The sequence below is a fragment of the Schistocerca gregaria genome, chromosome 8, assembly GCF_023897955.1.
Source record: "Schistocerca gregaria isolate iqSchGreg1 chromosome 8, iqSchGreg1.2, whole genome shotgun sequence".
Lineage (NCBI taxonomy): Eukaryota > Metazoa > Arthropoda > Insecta > Orthoptera > Acrididae > Schistocerca > Schistocerca gregaria.
The window spans coordinates 283,957,939-283,977,945 of NC_064927.1; positions in this window are offsets into that span (position 1 = coordinate 283,957,939).

The window sequence follows — 20,007 nt, forward strand, 5'->3', positions numbered from 1 at the left end:
TTGGTTTCATTTACGATGTTTGTATAAATCTTCGTGTTCGAACTGTTGACGTTTAATTTCGAAATTTAGTTCACTGTTACAAATTTGGTTGTACAGTATGATATGGTTACCCGTTTCAGTGTTTGGTTAGAGACTACATTTATCGTGATCCAGTCACAATGACGTCAATGTAATAGTTTTTTCCCATCGGGATGCTTAGTATCAGTGAATCTTTATCCCGCTCACCTTTGGGGACCTTGATTTCGGCGAGTCCCCTTGCCTCTCACCATTGGAGTGCTTGATTTCGGCAAGTCCCCTTAAATTTCCCCATTGGGGTGCTTTATTTCGGCGAGTTTCCTTGCCTCTCAACTGTGGGGCACTTAGTCCCCTCGCGTCTCACAATTACGGTGCTTGATTTCGGCGAGTTCCCCAGCGTTTCATTTCGAGGTGCTTTATTTTGTCGAGTCTCCTTACCTCTCACCATTGTGATGCTTGATTTCGGTGAGTCACCTCGTCTCTCACCATTGGGGTGCTTCTTGCAGCATCGCCATTAATTAAAAATATAATGTTCTTCTCTGCAATAGACAGACTACAACATCCATCACGCTAGCTGTTCCAGAGGGGAATGATGCCGAGGAGTTCCGTGTTCGTGCTTATAAGGGACCCGTGATTGGAATTGGACGCAGCGTGGTGGAGCGATGAGCGATGGAGCGATACTTACATACCCGTTTCAGGTGCACATGTCTCTATCATTTCATGGAGATCGTTACTGTGGTTCTAGTTTGTATTCCGACGTAAGCCGCTCAGCGACCAGCGCGAGAGTTACCTCGTTGGACGGAAACCTACCAGGCTGATGTTTGCCTCCGAAAGCGAGCATTGCGATGGTTTGAGAACTCACCGCAGTCAACTCCATATGAAACATAAAGCTGCCTTACCATACAAGTAGCTTATTTGCGAGAAATGTGAATGTCTAGTCTTATTATTTGTACTGCAAAACTCAAGTAGTATTTGGACTTCAGTATGAACCGTTTAAACATAAACGTTTACATTTGTGTCGTAAATGAGCTGCAAAATCAAATGCGTTGATTCTTAATTGCAAAAACAGCACACTTAATATTTGTCTAACAGCACTATTTGCCACCAGTGGAAAACAATGGTTTGAGTAAATCAAACATGTTTTTTGGCGCAGGATCAAAATTTCCAATAAAAGGGGGGGCAGGGGGTTCTCCCATTTTGAAATACAAAGTTAACCCTGCCGACGCAATTCGAATGGTTAGGAGATGACCGGTTGTAGCACACACGACTCTTCCTTTTAATAGTTTTCACCTAGAAAATTTCTTTCGTACGATGCGTCGTTTTTTCAAATGTTTAGGTGTCTCAGGTTAAACCAAACGTAAATCACAGAACAAACAAATAATTATCTATAGTTGCTACTAATGTAGACGTCATTCTTGACACTACACACGGGTTTTGGACCTGCCTGCGCCACTGCTGACTTCAGTGGTAGTACGGTTACAGTTCTGACGAGTTACACATTCTTGAAACCGTACAAGCTTCACAAAGCAATGGCGTCTTGAATGTCGTCGCTGGCTTTATTGAGAGTCAAAATGGCCTACCACTTCGCCCTGGGGTGACGGTTGGAATGATCTTCGATGTTGCTATGTTTATTGGTTTCTTTTTGCTTGCTTTACTGAACGACATTTATGATAATTTCGACCAGTAGTGGGCACATCTCATTTAGACCATAATGTACGGTATGAAGAGAGGCCGCTATGTCAGAGAAGAGCCTGTCACACCTTCAGGCAACCCTAAATGAAATACGTCACTGGGAAACATCGGTGAGAAACTGGCATGCCTTCTTCGAACATCCGCTGCCGTTACTTTCAGAGCATGAAATTTCATCTGATACGTTGCACATCGTCTCTTCTTTCCACAAACACGTCTGAAACAGTGTGCATAGGTACTCCTCAGGAATTGATCAAGGCTCTCTGATTTCATGTCACAGGGTTTAGAGCTCTGATAAGAATGTATTTCAAACAAAACTTAATCTCTAAGTGAAGGCCCATGTGCGGTTTGGTAATCTTAATCAGTTGAGTTTTCCCATGGATTTCGTCTGTGATATAAAGTTTCATGTATCTGTAATGGTGCCACAATATTTGCAAACGCTGGTGGACTAATATTGTTGCGAGTCCTGTCTGTATGTTGTTTGTAGACAAGGTTCCTTACATTGAACGCTTTCCTTCATTCACCTTCTCCAACACCTTGAAAATTTTCCGCATATATTTTTAAAAACCTGCACGTCATTGCTCGGAACGTGTCAGTCTGATAGCGATAACGGGTTACAATCTCTTCGTCTTTCATATGCTCACAATCATAATATTTGTGTTATAAGCGTTATTTTCGATTTTTGTTGTCAAATAGCAATTTGGAAACCAAATTTTCTTTGTTCTTCAACAGTTTTCAGAGTAGTCACGGCCTATCTCGACTTCCTATTCTTTGTCAGTCTCTTCAATGGACGTCACAGTAGCCCTTACACCTAACATGCTCAATCATTTGATGTGTATATATTCTATCTTCTCATGCAGTTTTTGTCCCCTACAGTCCTGTAAACTGGTAATAGATATCCTATTATCCTCGTCTTCAACTAGTCAGCGTTTTCCAAATATTCCTTTCCGCTGATTCTGGGGAGAATGTCATTTATTACCTTCCCATTCCAATCAATTTTCACTATTCCTTCCTAACACCACATCTCAAATACTTCAGTTCTCTTATATAGTGCTCCTCTTACGATCTACGATTCACTTCCACGGAATGCTTTGCCCCACACGTATGTTCTCCTAATTTCCTTCCTAAAGTTATGGCTTACATCTCAATCTAGCAAACTTTTTGCTAAGAATTCTCTGTTCGCCTTTTTTCTCTTGTTGTACACACCTTGCTTTGTCCGTCATTCTTTACTTTGCATCAAAGATAGGAGAATTCCTACACTTTACCTACTATGTGGTTCAAAGATTGATATTAAGTTTATCGCTAATCTTGTTTCTGTTACTCCCATAACTGCCGTCTTTCTTTGATTTACCGGTTAGACCACTCCTTTCAACAACTCCTATAGATCTTCCTCCATTTCACTGGGGATTGGAATGGTATCAGAGAATATGATCATTGATATTCTTCACCCTGAATTTGATTTCCATCTCTCTTTTATTTCCGTCATCGTTTCTTAGATTTACAGCTGGGATGGAAAGACTGCTGCCTTGCCTTGAACACTTTTGAAGCCACACACTTCTCTCTCAATGAAATTTGGCCTAATCAAAGTGTAGCACAGCGATGCTGAGCATAAAATTTGTAAAATTAAAGTATTTCTTAAGTTTTGGAAACTTCTTAATCTTCAGTTATTATTATTACCTCTTTTGGCTCTTGTACATACCGTATATTACCGCCACGGTTTCTTTGCTTTGCGACAGTGATTCCGCACCGAGCTGGAGTATCGACACGTAAAGGAAGCAACAGCAGCTTTACCTCATTATTTTAAAGAGAAGAAAGCGTACTATCTGGACGTCAGCCCGAGAAATCGATCCCACGCTTTAATTTGTGTTGTAAGTCCGATAGCAAGCAGCTATGGCCTGCTGTATGTATAGCTTTTAAACTACACGTGCATCAGGAGTCTGTCGCTCAATACCCCGCGCACGCTCCCACTCTTGCGTCCGCCACCCCTCTCCCACCTCCTCTGTACTGTGACACCAGAGACGTCATACTCGCTAGATGTTAAAGGCAGGAAAGAGGATGGGCCAACACGTTTTGAAATCTTATTGTGGACACACATGTTGTTTTCCACGAAATACAGGAAAGTGTTATGACTACGTAATAGCTCAACTTCACGCATATCCAGCGTAGGTCATTTTAGTCCATAAAAGGAAATAGTTCGGGAAAAAGATCAAGTACAGCAAAATCTCTTAGATGGTAAAGAAGGGTCACGCCCTGCTGCTAATGGCCATGACCGTGAACTATATTTTCAAAGTGATTTGGAGCTTAAAGAACGTTTTTTATGGGAACCCTAACAATTGATTTAAGAGCGAAACGAGCGGCAAATTTTACGCAAAAGTGATAGATTATTCAAGATTCAATAAGGTCAAAATGCAATGTTAGATTCAATTTGGGAGGGGCGTCCCGAGGAGTGAGATAGGAGATGATTCATTCAGTGACTTGTAAATGAATGATACACGTTTTATTTAGGTTTATTCTGTCTTGTAAATGTTAAAATTATATATACAGGTATTTAGGCTGTAATGTATTTATTTCTGCCAGTAAATACGTTAACTAAAACTTACAGTTCAAATCTCTCTACACTCTTTCCAAATCCAACGACACAAATGTTTTGCATGAAACAAAGCTCAACCTTCGAATGACCTTCGATAATTACCCACCAGTCTCGTATCTAATATTCTATTTTGCTGTATGCCTCCTCTTTTGAAAATTAATCCCTACTAGAACTAAAAATATATTTGCTTATTTGACCTTTGCTGAACATTGTCATAACCTTTTACAACGTATTTTTCTATATACAAAATTTCCCGTGCATTTAAAATCTTAAATAAATTATTATGGTTTCCACTTTTTAAAAATCGCCTTACCCTCCAAATCATCTCGTAAATTACGTTCACATTCACGGCCATTAGTGCCAAAACGTGAGCCTCATTGCCATCTACAAGTCCTAATTAAAACATTTTGCTGTATCTCATCCCTATCTTGAGTTATTCCCCATTATGGATTAAAATGGTGCCCACGCACGAGCGATCGCGCTCGCTCGCTTACGAGCGCCTGTTTGAGTGTGGGTGTGTTCGTAATCAAATAGTGTTATATTCTTTCTTTAATGACATACTCTTCGTTTCATTCATTTAAACTCCATTTCTGAATCACTTTATAAATGGTTCCAAAGAAAAGAGATCTCTGTCATCAAATACAGATTAGAAAACTCCACTCTGATACAAGAAACAGAGCACGTTAGCAATCCCAAAACAGTACTTCACTAGATGTTTCAAGTTATCTTGCCGGTCACTGCTGTAACCGCTTCGAAACCAAGTGTACCGGTCGAAATACTGGTACATATGACTGCCTAAATAGAAGAGGCTGCATTTTAAGAATGTTGTTACGCTGAGCAAAGTTTTCTCGACGGGAAGAAGTTGTGCCGACATGTTAAATCCGTGGACCTAATGCCCGAATGCGCGGTAGACAAATGTATCTAGCGGTTGACAACTTCTAGTCTCGAGCTTGTATTACCGGTAATACAGAAAATAAAGTGACATCAGAGTGGTGTTTGAACAATTTGCAATTCTTCTTGACGGTGCTGAAATACATATTTCGCTTCTTTCCATTCTTCCGCAAGGCGACACCTCATGTCATATACTCCTCTATTACGGGCAGCGAAATTGCTATTTAACGATATTACATTTTCACAGCAGGCTACATTATAACTAACATTCTCTTCTTTACATCCCTGTCCCGTTGTACGTATGAATCTGTTCCATGAATGTGCTACTGTGAAACGGCACCCTCATTATCGTCATCGTGATCGTAACTTAAAGAAGTATCGAATGTCAGACCACTATTTTGCTCAATAACGACCACGTTTCCATTCATAGAGTTGTCTATGATTGTTGCAACGAAAGTGAAAGGTGTAAATATCAGCACAAGGTCCCACATTCTTTCATTGGCGTTGAAAGTTAGTCGCAAAGCCGTGTACAATGACGCTTACCAGTCACGACTTTCAGGGGCAGTCATTCTTCATGGTACTGTCGCATTATAAATAAAAACTTAGCAACCACATCAATGTACAATACTTTGCTGTCATGCATTAAGCGACTGCGGTGAAGTGCAGCGCGTGTAAAACAACCAGTGCTCATGAAGTTTAAAAGCTGCTGATTCACCAGGCCGTAGCTGCGTACTTTTAGAATCATGGTCAAGATTTCGGTGTAGGATCGATTGCTACGGCTGACAACTTTTACGTGTGCTCTCTTCTCCTTCAAATACGAGGTCAAGTATTATATTTCTGTGGTGTGCGTACTGTAGGACCTTCGGTACGCACACCATCAGATTATTTGACTTGTCGCTTTAACGAAAGTAGGCGGGTGTCAGCAGTATTTCTCGTGGTCCTATCGTGGCGTGTTTATCTTCTGCCGTTAGGTCAAACGATAGAAATGCCACTAGCACGCTTAGAGTAGAAGATTGACGGTGACCAGCTTTAAACAGAACTTGATTAATTTTCACATACATTTATTAAAATAATAACAAGCATAAAAATAACTTAACTTGGTTCTGGATGCTATTTACAATGGACAATCGGAAGTTCCTTTGGTCTTGGTACGTTAATCTTATTCTCACATATCTCTGATACTTGACAAGGTGTCTACATTTCTCTTCATGGCGATGTACAGGAATATGATAATCTTATTAGCCGCAGACTGAAACTTGACTATAGACTGGTACAGACAAATGCAGAGTGCCTAACCGGAGGTCTGTACACTCGTTATAATACCTCGCGCGTTAATGTATCACTGCGCAAGTGTGATCCGCGAGGAGAAAAGGTTCTACGTAAGCAGCAATCTCATTGGCTGCGTTACATATTAATACGCGGATCGGCCGAAGCAGAATTTGGTCCGTCTCTAAGGCAGCGCCGTCTCGTAGTGCGGAGACAGACGAGCGCTGCGCCTGCGTTGTTGTGCTTAGCGGGGGGCGCTCTAGTGGGAAAGTTGTGTACGCGCTGACTACACGGTACTATGTACGCAATAGTTTGCTAGTTTTTAACATCATACCAGGGTAGGACTTAAACTAATGCATACTCTGAATCGTCAGAACAAACTATGGTATCCAGTGGTGGCTAAAGTGCCTTTACAAATAGCTTTGGGTACATGAATATGTCACTCACATCACCAAAAGAAATAACTTCCATAATAAAATCTTTAAAAAGAAAGCATTCTAATGGTTACGATGAAATATCAACAAAGTTAATTAAGGCATGTTCTTGTGAGTCTAGTTACTTGTGTAACCAGTCAATTATAACTGGGACATTTCCTGACTGGCTGAAATATGCCGATGTTATGCCTCAATTCAAGAAAGGGGATAAAGAGATGCCATCAAACTACAGACCGATTTCACTTTTGCCAGCATTCTCAAAAATTTTAGAAAAAGTAATCTACAGGCAGCTTCTCAACCATCTGACCACAAATAACACATTATAAAGAACACAGTTTGGATTTCTGGAGGGTTTTGATATCGAAAAGGCTATTTACATCTACAGTGAAAATGTACTTAATTCATTAAATAACAAGTTACAAGCAGCAGGTATTTTCTGTGATTTGTCAAAGGCATTCCCTTTCACTCTATAGTACGATACTTTTCCACATATCCACCATGCGTAGCAATAATATGGCGTAGTCTCTGAATGAAATTACCCGAAACCTTTGACAACGTGTCTGGCGGAATGGCTTCACATGCAGATGAGATGTACTGCTTCAGCTGTTCAATTGTTTCTGGATTCTGGCGGTACACCTGGGCTTTCAAGTGCCCTCACAGAAAGAAGTCACAGGGGTTCATGTCTGGCGAATAGGGAGGCCAATCCACGCCGCCTCCTGTATGTTTCCGATAGCCCAAAGCAATCACACGATCATCGAAATATTCATTCAGGAAATTAAAGACGCGGGCCTTGCGATGTGGCTGGGCACCATCTTGCATAAACCACGAGGTGTTCGCAGTGTCGTCTAAGGCAGTTTGTACCACCACAAATTCACGAAGAATGTCCAGATAGCGTGATGCAGTAATCGTTTCGGATCTGAAAAATGGGCCAATGATTCCTTTGGAAGAAATGGCGGCCCAGACCAGTACTTTTTGAGGATGCAGGGACGATGGGACTGCAACATGGGGCTTTTCGGTACCCCATCTGCGCCAGTTCTGTTTATTGACGAAGCCGTCCAGGTAAAAATAAGCTTCGTCAGTAAACCATATGCTGCCCACATGCCTATCGCCGTCATCAATCCTGTGCACTATATTGTTAGCGAATGTCTCTCATGCAGCTATGGTAGCGGCGCTGAGGGGTTGCCGCGTTTGAATTTTGTATGGATAGAGGTATAAACTCTGGCGCATGAGACGATACGTGGACGTTGGCGTCATTTGGACCGCAGTTGCAACACGGCGAATGGAAACCTGAGGCCGCTGTTGGATCACCTGCTGCACTAGCTGCGTGTTGCCCTCTGTGGTTGCCGTACGCGGTCGCCCTACCTTTCGAGCACGTTCATCCGTCACGTTCCCAGTCCGTTGAAATTTTTCAAACAGATCCTTTATTGTATCACTTTTCGGTCCTTTGGTTACATTAAACCACCGTTGAAAACTTCGTCTTGTTGCAACAACACTGTGTTCTAGGCGGTGGAATAAGCTTTGTCAGTAAACCAAATGCTGCCCACATGCATATCGCCGTCATCAATCCTGTGCACTATATCGTTAGCGAATGTCTCTCGTGCAGCTATGGTAGCGGCGCTGAGGGGTTGCCGCGTTTGAATTTTGTATGGATAGAGGTGTAAACTCTGGCGCATGAGACGATACGTGCACGTTGGCGTCATTTGGACCGCAGTTGCAACACGGGGAGCGGAAACCCGAGGCCGCTGTTGGATCACCTGCTGCACTAGCTGCGCGTTGCCCTCTGTGGTTGCCGTACACGGTGCCCTACCTTTCCAGCACGTTCATCCGTCACGTTCCCAGTCCGTTGAAATTTTTCAAACAGATCCTTTATTGTATCGCTTTTCAGTCCTTTGGTTACATTAAACCTCCATTGAAAACTTCGTCTTGTTGCAACAACACTGTGTTCTAGGCAGTGGAATTCCAACACCAGAAAAATCCTCTGTTCTAAGGAGTAAACCATGTTGTCCACAGCACACTTGCACATTGTGAACAGCACACGCTTACAGCAAAAAGACGACGTACAGAATGGCACACCCACAGACTGCGTTGTCTTCTATATCTTTTACATCACTTGCAGCGCCATCTGTTGTTGAAAATTGTGTTGTTGTTGTTGTCTTCAGTCCTGAGACTGGTTTGATGCAGCTCTCCATGCTACTCTATCCTGTGCAAGCTGCTTCATCTCCCAGTACCTACTGCAACCTACATCCTTCTGAATCTGCTTAGTGTACTCATCTCTCGGTCTCCCTCTACGATTTTTACCCTCCACGCTGCCCTCCAATGCTAAATTTGTGATCCCTTGATGCCTCAAAACATGTCCTACCAACCGATCCCTTCTTCTAGTCAAGTTGTGCCACAAACTTCTCTTCTCCCCAATCCTATTCAATACCTCCTCATTAGTTACGTGATCTATCCACCTTATCTTCAGTATTCTTCTGTAGCACCACATTTCGAAAGCTTCTATTCTCTTCTTGTCCAAACTAGTTATCGTCCATGTTTCACTTCCATACATGGCTACACTCCAAACAAATACTTTCAGAAACGACTTCCTGATACATAGATCTATATTCGATGTTAACAAATTTCTCTTCTTCAGAAACGCTTTCCTTGCCATTGCCAGTCTACATTTTATATCCTCTCTACTTCGACCATCATCAGTTATTTTACTTCCTAAACAGCAAAACTCCTTTACTACTTTAAGTGTCTCATTTCCTAATCTAATTCCCTCAGCATCACCCGATTTAATTTGACTACATTCCATTATCCTCGTTTTGCTTTTGTTAATGTTCATCTTATATCCTCCTTTCAAGACACTGTCCATTCCGTTCAACTGCTCTTCCAAGTCCTTTGCCGTCTCTGACAGAATTACAATGTCATCGGCGAACCTCAAAGTTTTTACTTCGTCTCCATGAATTTTAATACCTACTCCAAATTTTTCTTTTGTTTCCTTTACTGCTTGCTCAATATACAGATTGAATAACATCGGGGAGAGGCTACAACCCTGTCTCACTCCTTTCCCAACCACTGCTTCCCTTTCATGCCCCTCGACTCTTATTACTGCCATCTGGTTTCTGTACAAATTATAAATAGCCTTTCGCTCCCTGTATTTTACCCCTGCCACCTTTAGAATTTGAAAAAGAGTATTCCAGTCAACATTGTCAAAAGCTTTCTCTAAGTCTACAAATGCTAGAAACGTAGGTTTGCCTTTTCTTAATCTTTCTTCTAAAATAAGTCGTAAGGTCAGTATTGCCTCACGTGTTCCAACATTTCGACGGAATCCAAACTGATCCTCCCCGAGGTCTGCATCTACCAGTTTCTCCATTCGTCTGTAAAGAATTCGCGTTAGTATTTTGCAGCCGTGGCTTATTAAACTGATAGTTCGGTAATTTCCACATCTGTCAGCACCTGCTTTCTTTGGGATTGGAATTATTATATTCTTCTTGAAGTCTGAGGGTATTTCGCCTGTCTCATACATCTTGCTCACCAGCTGGTAGAGTTTTGTCATGACTGGCTCTCCCAAGGCCGTCAGTAGTTCTAATGGAATGTTGTCTACTCCGGGGGCCTTGTTTCGACTCAGGTCTTTCAGTGCTCTGTCAAACTCTTCACGCAGTATCGTATCTCCCATTTCGTCTTCATCTACATCCTCTTCTATTTCCATAATATTGTCCTCAAGTACATCGCCCTTGTATAAACCTTCTATATACTCCTTCCACCTTTCTACCTTCCCTTCTTTGCTTAGAACTGGGTTTCCATCTGAGCTCTTGATATTCATACACGTGGTTCTCTTCTCTCCAAAGGTCTCTTTAATTTTCCTGTAGGCAGTATCTATCTTACCCCTAGTGAGATAAGCTTCTACATCCTTACATTTGTCCTCTAACCATCCCTGTTTAGCCATTTTGCACTTCCTGTCGATCTCATTTTTGAGACGTCTGTATTCCTTTTTGCCTGCTTCATTTACTGCATTTTTATATTTTCTCCTTTCATCAATTAAATTCAATATTTCTTCTGTTACCCAAGGATTTCTAGCAGCCCTCGTCTTTGTACCTACTTTATCCTCTGCTGCCTTCACTACTACATCCCTCAGAGCTACCCATTCTTCTTCTACTGTATTTCTTTCCCCTATTCCTGTCAATTGTTCCCTTATGCTCTCTCTGAAACTCTGTACAACCTCTGGTTCTTTCAGTTTATCCAGGTCCCATCTCCTTAATTTCCCACATTTTTGCAGTTTCTTCAGTTTTAATCTACAGGTCATAGCCAATAGATTGTGGTCAGAGTCCACATCTGCCCCTGGAAATGTCTTACAGCTTAAAACCTGGTTCCTAAATCTCTGTCTTACCATTATATAATCTATCTGATACCTTTTAGTATCTCCAGGGTTCTTCCACGTATACATCCTTCTTTCATGATTCTTAAACCAAGTGTTAGCTATGATTAAGTTGTGCTCTGTGCAAAATTCTACTAGGCGGCTTCCTCTTTCATTTCTTAGCCCCAATCCATATTCACCTACTATATTTCCTTCTCTCCCTTTTCCTACACTCGAATTCCAGTCACCCATTACTATTAAATTTTCGTCTCCCTTCACTATCTGAATAATTTCTTTTATTTCATCGTACATTTCTTCAATTTCTTCATCATCTGCAGAGCTAGTTGGCATATAAACTTGTACTACTGTAGTAGGTGTGGGCTTCGTATCTATCTTGGCCACAATAATGCGTTCACTATGCTGTCTGTAGTAGCTTACCCGCATTCCTATTTTCCTATTCATTATTAAACCTACTCCTGCATTACCCCTATTTGATTTTGTGTTTATAACCCTGTAGTCACCTGTCCAGAAGTCTTGTTCCTCCTGCCACCGAACTTCACTAATTCCCACTATATCTAACTTTAACCTATCCATTTCCCTTTTTAAATTTTCTAACCTACCTGCCCGATTAAGGGATCTGACATTCCACGCTCCGATCCGTAGAACGCCAGTTTTCTTTCTCCTGATAACGACATCCTCCTGAGTAGTCCCCGCCCGGAGATCCGAATGGGGGACTATTTTACCTCCGGAATATTTTACCCAAGAGGATGCCATCATCATTTAATCATACAGTAAAGCTGCATGTCCTCGGGAAAAATTACGGCTGTAGTTTCCCCTTGCTTTCAGCCGTTCGCAGTACCAGCACAGCAAGGCCGTTTTGGTTAATGTTGCAAGGCCAGATCAGTCAATCATCCAGACTGTTGCCCCTGCAACTACTGAAAAGGCTGCTGCCCCTCTTCAGGAACCACACGTTTGTCTGGCCTCTCAACAGATACCCCTTCGTTATGGTTGCACCTACGGTACGGCCATCTGTATCGCTGAGGCACGCAAGCCTCCCCACCAACGGCAAGGTCCATGGTTCATGGGGGGAGGTTGAAAATTGTAACTACTGTAATTTTGAAAGTTTGTCCTCCTGAAAATGCACTGTTGTCCAAGCATATTGCAACAAACGGTGTATTTCTATCGCTGCTCGTTTAGTTTTTATTGCAGTTTCAAATATACCGGTCATTTTTGAAACACCTGTATATACGATGCCTTTTGAACATTATTAAAGTTTATACATTGTTTGTCCTCTGTCAAAATCTTTCATTTGCTAACTATGCCTATCAGTAGTTAGTGCCTTCAATAGTTAGAATCTTTTATTTATCTGGCAGTACCGGCGCTCGCTGGATTGCAGTAGTTCGAGTAACGAAGATTTTTGTGAGGTAAGTCATTCATGAAAGGCATAGGTTATTGTTAGTGAGGGCCATTCTTCTGTAGGTATTATTGAAAGTCAGACAGCGCTACGCTAAACCATATTATATGTTCGTCTAGTGATGATCACAGTAAGTAAAGATAGAACTGCCCGAGTACGTTTAATTTTACTCAGCTGCCTTTGTATCACATAAGGTAAGAGGTTTTCCAGAACAGTCATTTTTAATTTTTTCTAAGACGATGTTTCACATGGCAGTGGCACCCTATAACCTCTCCGCCGCAAAAGAAGTACAAGTTTGATATCCTCCCTCATGGGAACAACTCTGAAGTGTACTGTGCTACCACCAGAAACACTGAAGAAATGACTTTAGCGTTTTCGTCGCCACACTAACGCACACCAACACCTCCTTCTCCATGACAACTCAATGCCTCATCCAAGTCAACGAACCCGGGAGGAGCTCACAAAACTTCATTGAACCGTTACTCTTCATCCACCCTACTGTCCGGATTTTGTACTCCGGATTCCATCTGTTTGGATGGATGCACTCCACAGAAATCCGTACGTGGATGATAGGGAGGTTACTGATGCAGCAAGAGTATCTCTCCGACTTCTAAGTAAAGTGGTGCGTTGCGGTGATAGAGGCCCTCCCAGTAAGGTGGAAAAAGGCCATCGCAACGGAAATTAAAGAGCACGGTTTCGCAGCAGTATATAGAGTTAAATGACCCGTCGACAACGAGGTCATTACGGACGGTAAGTGTGGTTTTATAGGTAAATGAGAATGGAATATTATGGTGTTTTGCAATCTTGAATGAACATGCTTTCAGGGGGAAAAATGAATGGCACTACTTGCTGAATCCTCACGTATAACACCAAGGGTAATACCAGAGCGGGAGATGAGAATGATGGAATCAGGAGGAGGCGTTAGACAGAGTTAGTGTCTTTCCTATTATTTAATATCTGTTTGATAATTTAGTTAAAAAACGCTTCCAGAAGAACATTTGTGAGACAGCAAGAGAAAGGATAAACAAATTTATAAGATTTGCTGACGACATGGTGTAACGAAGTGAAAATTAAAAGTTTATTAACGATACGTTAGTGGGCAGTAATACAGTCTCGTAAACTGACCTGCGGCCTGAGTGCATTGTGCTGAACACATGCTCCTCCACATCTGCATCCAGTGACGCCTGTGGGATCAGGATGACACGGCGGTGGGTTGATACCGTTTGGCCTTCATGGCCTGTTCGCGTGGAGTTTGGTTTTTTGCAGTGGGTTGTAATCATCTGATGTGTCATCTACCTATGGTTACGAAATTATCAATAAGATATTCAGTAATTGGCCGCGCGGGATTAACCGAGCGGTCTTGGGGTGCTGCAGTCGTGGACTGTGCGGCTGGTCCCGGCGGAGGTTCGAGTCCTCCCTCCGGCATGGGTGTGTGTGTTTGTCCTTATGATAATTTAGGTTAAGTAATGTGTAAGCTTAGGGACTGATGACCTTAGCAGTTAAGTCCCATAAGATTTCACACACATTTGATTTTATTCAGTAATTACTGCGATTATGGTTTTTGCTTTCGTTGTGGTCTTCAGTCTGAAGGCTCATTTGATGCATCTCTTCAGGCAAGCCAGTAATACGCATGACATTTCACCTCTGCATACCCAACAGCCTTGTTGAATACACCTGTTCCAGTCAGCTCATTGAAGTTAAACAACGTTCGGATTGGTTGATACGTGGATGGACGATCTCCAGAATATATCACGCGCTATTGGGAATTTTCCCTTTGCTTTTCCAACATAGGGAAGGAGGATCGGTGGTGTGAAGTTTCTGATCAACAGACTTCGTGCCAATGCCTTAGATTAAACACCTAACCTCTCTATAGTGCCTCATGAAGTGACATGTTACACTGCTCATCGAGATCCGTCCGTCGAATGGAGCGTTAAGCCAGGCAGCGCCGTTTGTGCTGTTCGAAAGGAATAGAATATGTGCCAGCACCTGGTTCCTCCCTCTCCCGTCTGTCATCATCAATCAACAAGAAAATGACACCACACAACACAAACTTCCATTTCAGTCATCTACACATATCAGATACACTTGGCAAATTTATCGCACACTTCGCGAAGAAAAGGTGCCTTTTTCACGAAGGACAGAAAAAGCTTTTCCAGCCAGGCGGCTGAACCTGTCACTCGGGATCTCACAGCAAATCATTCCAAATCATTTACTTTTTTTACCTCAGCATAACTGCAAGTTATGCTATAAATTTCTTTTTCCCATTCGATTCAGTGCGTGTTCATTTGTCATTTGGTCTATCCATTATGGCACCAGAACACAAGTTACATATACTTCTGTACAGTTACTTGACAAGGAGAGCACAATTTATTCAGCACTAAACAATGTTAAAAGTCAAAAACGGGGGTCTGGCATGCCATTGCGCCAGTGGAAACTGAAATGGATCCAACATTTAATGGGCGAACCGTGGTTCAAATGGCTCTGAGCACTATGGGACTTAACATCTGAGGTCATCAGTATCCTTGAACTTAGAACTACTTAAATTAACTAACCTAAAGACATCACACACATCCAAGCCCGAGTCAGGGTTCGAACCTGCGACCGTAGCGCTTAGAACCCCTCAGCCACACCAGCCGGCCGAAACGTTTGTATAGATTGATTCTCGTCACGATGGAGAACAGTATGTAGGCCCTTCCAACATAGCTCTCGTCACGATGGAGAACAGTATGTAGGCCCTTCCAACATAGCCAGTCTTCTGCATGACTTGATTCTCAGCACTTGATTAATGCTCTGATCCTTATTTCACCTATTTCGGTCACAGGCTTGTTGAAATGTTTCTGCGAGTGGCTGTATAGCTCCCAGGAAACTTTCCTTTCTTTTGAGATGTTGGAGTGCTGATGATATCCACATAATAAATGGACTGGATACATTAGTTGACGTGTCTTTCCTATTCTAACTGCTATTTCCCATGCAAATTTAGGCAGTGCGGTACTAGACAATAGTGCAAGTACTGTCGAGAAAAACTGCCTTCGACTATAAAGTTTATTTGGTTGAGAGATACATCCACTGTTCTGGCTTGGCATGGTATTATTCGCTGAATAATCTCTTGACGAAAAAGTTTTTGTTGCCTACCCTGAGTTCAAGATCAAAGAAGCAAATAGAGACGGCAAGGACGTGGTCTCTACAGTGTGTTTGAGAAAGTAATGTCCAACATCTGTGCAATGGGTCAAAATCTGCTTGAGAAATGGATACATTAATTCCGTTTGTGGTACCATCTTCGGCCATACTCCCTTAGCTAACAGCTGCTTACTTCTGATAAAATCCTAAATGCTACTGTGATATAACCAAACTGTAATACAGTAAGCTACAATAAAGCACGATGCAGTTACATTAAGATAGAATCAAGTAGTACTTAAGTAGCAATAAATTTAATCCAAAAACAGATTGTTTTACACTATGGTTGATGACCTACGCCAATCCGAGCCCTACATTCCTGCACAAGGATAATTCTGCACAATATTTAAAACATAAGTTCTTCGTAAAGAAATCTTACTGCTGTTAAGAACTGCTCCTTACCAGTCTGCCCATCTCCTTAAGCTGCTCGAGTTGATTCATTGCAGCGCTAGTCAACCTGGTTCCTCTCACTCACTAATGGGTGTTCCAGCTACCACTGTGGGCGTTGTATGGCAGCAGGTTTACAACATTTTCATTAGTGGTAAGGTATAGGATTGGTAATCAGGGCACATGGGTTGCTGGAGTGGAATGATGAACACATTTGTTATCGTTGTTGTGTTGTGGTCTTCAGTCCTGGGACTGGTTTGATGCAGCTCTCCATGCTACACTATCCTGTTCAAGCTTCTTCATCTCCCAGTACCTACTGCAGCATACATTCTTCTGAATCTGCTTAGTGTATTCATCTCTTGGTCTCCCTCTACGATTTTTACCCTCCACGCTGCCTTCCAATTCTAAATTGGTGATCCCTTGAAGTTTCAGAACGTGTCCTACCAACCTATCCCTTCTTCAAGTCAAGTTGTTCTACAAACTCCTCCCCAATTCTATTCAATACCTCCTCATTAGTTGTGTGATCTACCCAACTAATCTTCAGCATTCTTCTGTAGCACCTAATTTCGAAAGCTTCTAGTCTCTTCTTGTACAAACTATTTATCGCCCATGTTTCACTTCCATACATGGCTACACTTCATACAAATACTTCCTGAGATTTAAATCTATACTCGATGTTAACAAATTTCTCTTCTTCAGAAACGCTTTCGTTGCCATTGCCTGTCTACATTTTATATCCTCTCTACTTCGACCATCATCATTTATTTTGCTCCCCAAATAGCAAAACTCCTTTACTACTTTAAGTGTCTCATTTCCCAATCTAATTCCCTCAGCATCACCCGACTTAATTTGACCACATTCCATTATCCTCGTTTTGCTTTTGTTGATGTTCATCTTATATCCTCCTTTCAAGACACTGTCCATTCCGTTCAACTGCTCTTCCAAATCTTTTGCTGTCTCTGACAGAAGTACAATGTCATCGGCGAAAATCAAAGTTTTATTTCTTCTCCATGGATTTTAATACCTACTGCGAATTTTTCCTTTGTTTCCTTTACTGCTTGCTCAATAGACAGATTCAATAATATTGGGGACAGGCTACAACCCTGTCTCACTCCCTTCCCAACCGCTGTTTCCCTTTCATGCCCCTTGACTCTTATAACTGCCATCTGGTTTCTGCACTAATTGTAAATAGCCTTTCGCTCCCTGTATTTTACCCCTGCCACCTTCAGAATTTGAAAGAGAGTATTCCAGTCAACATTGTCAAAAGCTTTCTCTAAGTCTACAAATGCTAGAACGGTAGGTTTGCCTTTCCTTATCTATTTTCTGAGATAAGTCGTAGGGTCAGTATTGCCTCACGTGTTCCAACATTTCTACGGAATCCAAACTGATCTTCCCCGAGGTCGGCTTCTAGCAGTTTTTCGATTCGTCTGCAAAGAATTCGCGTTAGTCTTTTGCAGCTGTGACTTATTAAACTGATAGTTCGGTAATTTTCACATCTGTCAACACCAGCTTTCTATGAGATTGGAGTTACTATATTCTTTTTGAAGACAGGGAATTTCGCCTGTCTCATACATCTTTCTCACCAGATGGTAGGCCTGGCTCTCCAAAGGCTGTCAGTAGTTGTAATGGAATGTTGTCTACTCCCGGGCCTTGTTTCGACTTAAGTCTTTCAGTGCTCTGCCAAACTCTTCACGCTGTATCATATCTCCAATTTCATCTCCATCTACCTCCTCTCCCATTTCCATAACATTGTCCTCAAGAACATCGCCTCTGTATAGACCCTCTATATACTCCTTCCACCTTTCTGCTTTCCCTTCTTTGCTTAGAACTGGGTTCCCATCAACGCTCTTGATATTCATGCAAGTGGTTCTCTTTTCTCCAAAGGTCTCTTTAATTTTCCTGTAGGCAGTATCTATCTTACCCCTAGTAAATTATCCTCTACATCCTTACATTTGTCCTCTAGCCATCCCTGCTTAGCCATTTTGCACTTTCTGTCGATCTCATTTTTGAGACCTTTGTACTCCTTTTTGCCTGCTTCACTTACTGCATTTTTGTATTTTCTCCTTGCATCAATTAAATTCAGTATCTCTTCTGTTCCCCAAGGATTTCTACTAGCCCTCGTCTTTTTACCTACTTGATCCTCTGCTGCCTTCACTATTTCATCCCTCAAAGCTACCCATTCTTCTTCTACTGTATTTCTTTTCCCCATTCCTGTCAATTGTTCCCTTATGCTTTCCCTGAAACTCTGTACAACCTCTGGTTCTTTCAGTTTATCCTGCTTCCATCGTCTTAAAATCCCACCTTTTTGCAGTTTCATCAGTTTTAAGCTACAGTTCATAATCAATAGATTATGATCAGAGTCCACATGTGCCCATGGAAATGTCTTGCAATTTAAAATCTGGTTCCTAAATCTCTGTCTTACCATTATATAATGTATCTGAAACCTTTTAGTATCTCCAGGGTTCTTCTATGTATTCAACCTTCTTTCATGCTTATCCCATTTGTGGATACAAAAATTTATTTTCGCCACGTTAATGAAAACAGAGCACTGGCAACAACACAATGATTAGTTAGTATTATAAAACTGCGGTGATCTACACCGATTATTGGCCGGCTGGTGTGCCAGAGCGGCTCTAGGCGCTACAGTCCGGCACCGCGCGACCGCCACCGTCGCAGGTTCGAATCCTGCCTTGGGCATGGATGTGTGTGATGTCCTTAGGTTAGTTAGGTTTAAGTAGTTCTAAGTTCTAGGGGACTGATATTAAGTCCCATAGTGCTGAGAGCCATTTTTGAACGTCGATTATTCAATTGTCTAAATCAATGTGAATAGTTGAAAACATTTTAAAAGAAAAACCGCCTTAGGGCCCCAAATTTAAACTCATAAAAAATTACTTTACACAAATATAACTTTAACTACAGATCTGAGCTCACTAGTCAATTATTGGGCCTTAGGAATATGAAAAACAGCAATTTGTAAAAGTTATTGGGTTTAAAACAACTACTGAAACAGCAAAATCTCATACATACGTGAACACTATTATGGAAAACATTCGGCAATATGATATTATGACAGCCTGAAAGACCCACACATTAATTAGCACATTCTCGATGTTTGCCGTTCACAGCGGTAGGGTGTCTGAATCCTGTGCTCAAGAGCTCAAGTGACAACAACTGGCACGTGGGCCTACGCACACCAATAACGGCTTCTAGAACACACGAACCCAGTATTAATACAGAATTCGCTAAAACACTAAAACGAACAGCCAAGCACTGGGTATCGTCAAGTGCAGGAAGAGATGTTGAACGTTGAAGTTTGACAACCCTATTTACTATTAAAGCAATAGTTCATTAACCTATCTCCTTTGACGTGAAATATGACTTGATAAAATTATAGACCACAACAAGTTCAAGGTGATATTGACCAGACAATCCACACACAATCTTAAATACCAAAGCACCCTTTGACGGCGCAAAATTATTACTATCGTTAGTTGTCAACAAATAGGGTGCAGGCGTTTCCAATTTAAATTAGCCGCTGAAGTTTTATACCAAGAATAATCTTTGATTCGTAAGATTAATCACTAATATCGGCCACGCTTGGAATGCAACAGAACCAGTGCACAGCACAGTTACATGGACCTGCAAAATACCAAGTATCCCGGACCCACTACTAAGTGGTCCAAGGAATGGCTAACGAAGAGTGGCTCCACGGAGCAATGACACTCAAAAGTTCCACCACAAAATGGTTTTTAAAGTTAGCCCAGCAGCTCGCTGTTAACACACACACCACGATCTCATCAGGATTCGA